At 50.6% G+C, this 5245-nt stretch overlaps 1 protein-coding gene across 43 annotated transcripts in view; it reads left to right on the forward strand.

Moving 5' to 3' along the window:
• The window catches only part of VWA2 (von Willebrand factor A domain containing 2), a 56049-nt gene continuing 50804 nt past the window's right edge, over positions 1–5245 (forward strand). For 36 of the 43 annotated variants that reach the window (XM_084994451.1, XM_084994450.1, XM_084994430.1 and 33 more), the window contains exons 1-2: positions 1–431; positions 3404–3471. The gene's annotated coding sequence lies outside the window, so the exon portion shown is untranslated. Of the gene's footprint in view, positions 432–1595; positions 1786–3403; positions 3472–5245 lie in introns of all 43 variants that reach the window. The other 7 variants (XM_084994437.1, XM_084994426.1, XM_084994433.1 and 4 more) reach the window with 2 other exon arrangements.

The raw sequence follows: 5245 nt of genomic DNA on the forward strand, positions 1-5245 counted from the left end.
GAGTCCCGCCGCGCGCTCCTCTGCCGCGCCGCCCCGATAGGGACGGCCCGCAGCAGTCATCTCCGCGCCGCAGGAGCCCGCGCGCCCCGCGCCGCTAGCGGCCTCGGAGGGCGCCCCTTGCTTCCTCGAGCTCGCGGGACAGAAGACGACCGGTCCCCAGGCGCCCCTGCCCTGGGTGCCGAGACTTGCAGCGTCCGCATATAGGACACGGCGTCGGCGCGGCGGGGTTCTGCATTGTCCGCGCTGTGTTTGACCGCGGCCGCGAGGCCGGCGTGCCTTTCAGGCAAGCCGGGGTCCCGGGCAGAGCGCACCTGGCGTGCGCTTCCCCCGCGTGCAACCACCTTTGGCTTTCGAGCAGCCGGTGCGAGCCCGGGTGCGGCCCCTCCTGTGGTTCCCAGCACGAGCGCCGAGCGGAGGGCCGCGGACTGCAGGTAAGAAGAGGGCAGCGGCTCGGTGGCTGTGGGTGGAGGAGGGGGCCACGTATCACACCTGATCTGCTTGGCAAGGTCGCCAAGCAGCCCCCAAACCTGGGTGGGATTTTGAATAAAGGCTGTGGAGGCAAGCTTAAGCCTCCTCCTCCCACTCTACGGAGCATATGCAGGTGTTAAGGTCACTCCTATGCGGTTTTCCCCAGCGCGGTCTCTGCAAAGCACAGCCTTAGAGGGGCCCACTGCCCTCAGAGACTTGCCCTTGACCTGTGGTAAGTCCAAGAGATTTATCCTCCAGGGTGATGGCACTTACTGGAACCCTCCAACCCCCAAGTCTGGCCAGCTGGCCCAGCCCTGCCTCCTGCACTTTTCCAGTTCAAGGTGGGCCCTTCTGCTGCCTTCTGAAACAGGAAAGGAAAGGGGAGAGTCTAATGGCACTTGAGAAACTTGCCCAGGGGGCATGGATTTAAAAATATGGTGGCCACACAGGCAGAAGAGAAGGGAGGAGAGCACCTCGCTGCCCTTGCCTTGTGGAATCAGTGGCCCCTCGCACCCAAAGGGATGCTGTGCAGTGTATTTGTTGGTGTCTTGGAACTGAATAGAATCTATAACTTTCAGATTACACAGACCTTTAATTTAAAAACAAAACTTCTTGAAGCTCTAAGTTTTATGAATTGAGGTGTGAAAAGTCATGGTCTGTTTTGCTTCCCCTGTGACATGTTAACAAATGTGCATTTATTGAGAAAGTCGGAAAGAAAACTCAGGTACTGAGTTGGCAAAGGCCTCTCGGGAGTTAATTTGTAAAGGCTGCTGGCTTTCAGCCGCCTGCAGCTGTTCTTTCCTATGGCCGATGGGGTACAGAGCTCCCCGAGGCGGTTCTGGGATATGCCCCATACTCATCTTTCGTAGAAATCCGGTTCAGAGCCATCTTTTAATGCGTAAGAATTTCCTAGGCTGTGTAAGCTCCCCCCCCCCCGCCTCTCCCCCCCCCCCGACAAATCTCAGAGGGCCACACCTGTCTGTTTGACTGAAAACCATCAGTGACATATTTTTCTTTAAATCTGGTTTTGGGTCTGTCATCCAGTGCTTAGACTTGCTGTTTCCCCTCCCCTTCAATAGGCTTAGGTTCCTGGAATGAATTATAGTCCGATGCCCATGTTTTTACAGATGAGAAAACTGAGACCCAGAGAAGGTTGAAGACGACTGGAGGGAGGATGGGAGCGCCTGCCAGGAACACTGACGCCTGGGTTTTTAATGAGCTTCCTAAAGAGCACAGGCATTAATTGGGAGGTGATGACATTGAGGATAAACTACTGGCGAAAACGTGAAAGCCTTTTGTTAAGAGTGTGCCCACCAGGTGCGCATCTTATGGAGCAGTTTCACTGCATCCCCAACACCTGGGAGGGTGCTGGGCACAGGGCAGGTGTTTAATAGCTTTTATTGAATAAGGTAAATTTCATATAATGATCAGTGGAAGAGTCAGCAGCACTATGAGGTGTTTTAGAACAGTGGCCCTCACACTTTGGTACTTCACAGATCAGTAAAAAAAGAAAGCTGTTTTAATTAGGACTGTAACAGAATTACTATTTTTTTTTTTTTTTTTTAATGTTTGGCTGCGCCTGTGGCATATGGAGGTTCCCAGGCCAGGGATCTAATCTGCACCACAGCAGTGACCCAAGCCACTGCAGTGATAACATTGCATCTTTAATCTGCTGTGCCACAGGGGAACTCCCAGAATTCCTCATTTTTCATTTCATCCCACAAGGATATTTTTTAATGAATTTTTATGAAAGTCATAGTTGATTACAGTGTGCCAATTTCTGCTGTACGGCACAGTGATTCAGTTATACACATGCACACACATCCTTTTTTGTATTCTTTTCCATCGCAGTCTATCCCAGGAGATTGGCTGTAGTTCCCTGCGCTACACCGTAGGACCTTATTATTTATCCATTCTAAATGTAATAGTTTGTATCTACCTACCCCAAACTCCCAGTCCATCCCTTTCCCTCCCCCCTCCCATTTGACAACCACAAATCTTCTGTTTTATATATAGGTTCATTTGTGCCATATTTTAGATTTCATATGTAAATGATATCATATGGTACTTGTCTTTCTTTTTCTTTTTCTTTTTTTTTTTTTTTTTTGTCTTTTCTAGGGCCACATCTGCAGCATATGGAGGTTCCTAGGCTAGGGGTTTAATCGGAGCTGTAGCCGCCGGCCTACACCACAGCCACAGCAACATGGGATCCGAGCCACATCTTCGACCTACACCACAGCTCACAGCAACGCCGGATCCTTGACCCACTGAGCGAGGCCAGGGATTGAACCCACAACCCCGTGGTTCCTAGTTGGATTCGTTAACCAGTTAGCCATGACGGGAACTCCCTGTCTTTATTTTTCTAACTTCACCTGGTACGATAATCTCTAGTTGCATCCATGTTGCTGTGAATGGCATTACTTCGTTCTTTTGAACAGCTGAGTCGTATTCCATTGTGTATATGTACCACATCTTCTTCATGCATTCCTCTGTGGATGGACGCTTAGGTCGTGTCCATGTCCTGGCTACTGTGAGTAGTGTTGTTCTGAACATAGGAGTGCATGCATCTTTTTGAATTGTAGTTTCCCACAGGGATATTTAGAAAAAACTAAAACAAATCCCTCCCATCATCTACAAGGCTATTTATTGGAGGTCTTTGAGGACCCTGCACAAGGGAGGCTCTAACCCATACGACGCCTCTGCTTTAGCCGCTCCCAGAGCCAGCAGGCCAGGACAGCTGAAGACCCTTGAAGTTCCTCCCTTTAGATCACTCTTTCCACTTCTAAACAGCTCCCGCCTGCTTCCTCTTCCCCTTCCGCCCTCAAAACTGCCTGCCCGGCTTCACTAAACCTGACGGCCATCCTCATCCCTCACTTCCTTTCCTGACCCCGAGTCCCCCCTCTCAACTGGATTTCTCTGATCTCTGTTTCGGCAGCTTTGCCCTGGCCCCGAGGAATTCTGCACTCACTGTAGTCTCTCGATCCCTGTCAGCAACCTTTCCAGGTAAGTAGGACAGGTAAAGTCACCCCTGTTCCTGAAAGGAGAAAATCGAGTGACCAAGTGAAGGAATTTACCTGAGGGGTTCACGCTGACTCCCGACATCAGATTGGTGCTGTTTGCACCCCAACTCTGTACCATAAGCTGCTCATCATGTCTGTCCTGGTCACGGCAGAGGACCCGGGCCCGACTCCAAACTTGTGATTGACCAGATCTTTGACCTTGGGCTCCAAATTCTCTAAGACCATTTTGTCACATGTAAAAGTGGTCCTGATCATGTCTGCCCTGTGGGGTCTGAGTGTAGTCCAGTGACATGAGTATGTTAAATGCAGTGGTCATCTTTTAACACCATGCACTTAGTCTTTTACCATTGGGGGGAGACTTTCACACACTGTTTCCCTGGATCTTTACAACACTGTCAGTTTGTGAGATGGGTGAATGCACTGAGGCAGGAGCAGCGTTGCTGCTTGCAGCGTCTCCGCCTCTGCCCTGCCCTGGTTAGAAGGGGGCCAGTCTGGAATTCTTGGCCAGGACTTCCAGTCCTGTGTGTGCGCGTTCCAGAGTCCCATGGCAGTGAATTTGGGTCCTGTACAATTTTAATAAAGGATTTTTAAATAGCATCGAAATAAACATCAAAATCTCTTTTGGCTAAAAGTGCTTTTTAGCAGGTATGGCAGGTTTGGGAAGCCTGAGATTTATGCCCCATCTCCCACCTTTCTCCCCAACCATCCGGGGTCTAAAGAACACGTTCTTTGTCCCCCGGTGCTGATTTATGGTTGCCAGACTGTTGAGTTCTGAAACTTGGTGATTCTGTGAGAAGGAGCATGACTTGCCCAGAGCAACGTTTAAAGCACTCTTCGTGCCTCCTCAGGCGAGAACCGTGCCATCTACTTCCCTTGACTCCCTGGGTCTGAGCCAGGGTTTTGCCAGGTGGCCAAAGGACGGCAAAAGACTGCAGGCTTCCTGGCTGGAGACTTTTACCTCCAGTTTTAAAGTCTTCCTGCTCAGGTGTTGACTGTTCTTGTAAAGGGTTCAGCTTTCCATCCTGCTGATGGGAGAGGAGGCTGCCAAGGGCTCATCTGATAGTCAGGGTTGGAATTGCGTTTTGTAAGGAGGTGGACGTGGCCTCTTTTTGCAGCCTGCCTTCATTTCATTTCCAGTCCTAGAAGGGAGGGTGGGAATGGTCCTGCAAAACTGCCTTCAACTATGGTAGCCTTGTTTGTCCTGCCTTTCTTCCTTTCTCACGGGAAACATAATCCCCAGGTGATTCGGAGTGCACTGTTTTGCGGCACCAGGCAGAAAGCCTCACTCACCTGCTGTCCCGGTGCTGCCAGTGCCGTGCGGAACCAGAATTCTAAGGCAACCATCAGATAAGACTTAGAGCTGAGGGGCATCTAGGGCCATGTGTGAGAACCCCCAGAAGCCAGGAACAATGTGTGGGGTTCGCATGAGTAATGGAACAGAAAGGAACAAGTGGGATGTGCCAAGCCTTGTGTAATGGAAGAGGCTAGACCAGGTGTACCTGGGAACGGAGGATCTGTTTCTCCCCCAGGATTGCAGATCACTCCCAACTGCTTTGAACAAGAACACAGAACATTCTGGAAACCTCAGGGTTTGTGCTCAAGTGTGGGAGTTGCTGACAGATGTTAGTGGATGGAAGACTGGCAACAGGTGGGATACAAGGTAGATTTTTTTTTTCTTTTTGGTCTTTTTAGGGCCATACCCATAGCATATGGAAGTTTCCAGGCTCAAGGTCGAATTGGAGCTGTAGCTGCCAGCC

Source organism: Sus scrofa, chromosome 14, assembly GCF_054392235.1.
Source record: "Sus scrofa isolate SSC_HxYL_T2T_F1_AM1 chromosome 14, Sscrofa_HxYL_maternal_Yorkshire_Landrace_v2.0, whole genome shotgun sequence".
In the NCBI taxonomy this organism is placed as follows: Eukaryota; Metazoa; Chordata; class Mammalia; order Artiodactyla; family Suidae; genus Sus; species Sus scrofa.